This window comes from Carlito syrichta, unplaced genomic scaffold, assembly GCF_000164805.1.
Source record: "Carlito syrichta isolate Samal-C Ts95f unplaced genomic scaffold, Tarsius_syrichta-2.0.1 Scaffold308926, whole genome shotgun sequence".
NCBI lineage: Eukaryota > Metazoa > Chordata > Mammalia > Primates > Tarsiidae > Carlito > Carlito syrichta.
In genome coordinates this window covers 9,715-11,333 of record NW_007253022.1, presented here as the reverse complement: position 1 = coordinate 11,333, position 1,619 = coordinate 9,715, and positions in this window count along the sequence as shown.

Below are 1,619 nucleotides of genomic sequence, written 5' to 3'. Positions count from 1 at the left end.
TCTTAAATCCCAACCTCTCCCTTTGGGAACTTCTCCCCAAAAGGCAGAGCTTATTTCACTAACCAGGGCACTTACTCTCACAGCTAACAAGAGAGTAAATATATACACTAATGCTAAATACACGTTTCATATCATACAATCACATGCTGCTATGTGGAAGGAATGAGGGCTCCTATCAACCGAGAGTCCTCGCATAGCTAATGCTCCACTTATACTCCAGCTTTTAGAGGCAGCTAACATGCCAGTGAAGTAGGCATCATATATTGTCGAGGTCATCAGATAACCTCAGATCTCATTTCATGGGGCAACAATGCCACAAACAGGGAAACAAAACAGACTTCACTCCAATCACCTGCACAATAACTTATAATAATCCCCAATATAAAACCCCTTTACCTTATCTCCAACCTCAAAGAACTGGTCCCTTCGAAGTCATTCTAACCACACCAACTGCTGCTATACTGACAGGCCATTCTTCTTGGCTTCATATCTCTAGATTAAAACAGGCCCCAGCAGACTTTCTACTTCCACCATGAAGATTTCTTCACTCAGACATGCCCCAATACTCCAGCACTGTTCTGGGGACTACCAAACTTCAATTAAAGCAAATTTCTGAGGAAGCAACACAGTTAAACTAAAACAACTATTGAAAAGTAAAAGGGGCAAACAAATAGATTGGTTACTAATCAAACTAGGACTCCCTCTACTTACCTTACTCAGAATATGCTTTTACTCTGTGTCTTTCCCCAGTAAACTATCATTCAAAACTTTCCTTCTGCTTTGCTTACCTTGATGTAGTTCTTGTCTTCTGGTGTCTCCTCTCACTAAAATCAGCCTAAATACATTTTCCCATGTCATCTCTCATCACCCTCTGGAAACCAAGAGTAATTATCCAGATGGCAGATAGTCAAATCTTTTCCACCCATTCCTTTTCATCTACTTCTGCCCCAAACCTTGCCTACCTACTAAAAACTCTAAATTTAACCCAACATTTTACAAAATTCCTTCAGGAAATTTTTCAAGCCTTTACTAACTACACTATCCATGAACTATTTTTAACCCATACTAATTATGAAAACTTCAAACCTCCACAAACCCCCTGTACCCACATTCCAGCCTTTTTTTTTTTTTGTCATATCCCTACAATGTCCCACTTCAGCAGGAAGCAGCTATGGAAGATTGACCTTCAGCCCTATCCTAAAACACAAAGGCTGGAATAATAGGGTTTGTAGGGGGATGGGAGAGGAGATTGTAGTTAAAACAACTCAACATATAAACCTCGCAAACAGAGCACAGAGCTGCAATGGCCCCAAAAGCTAACACTGTGAGCTAACAGCATCCTGTTACTAATTGCTTTACTGCCAAAATTTGCTTTTCCTGAGACCTGCATCCCAAAGCTATGCGACTGATAAAGTCCTGATACTGACTGTCAGTGTTTGCTTTCCTAAAACAACATTTCAGAGACAAGTGATTAACAATATCCTGAGAGTGACTGATTTTGAAATATCTATCTGCAAAACCTATAATAGCCTGGTGAAATAGTTTGCTTAACATGAGTAAGTAACTTCATTTTGTAACAGACCTCCCATCTTAGCCTAGCGATGGCCCCCTTATGTAAC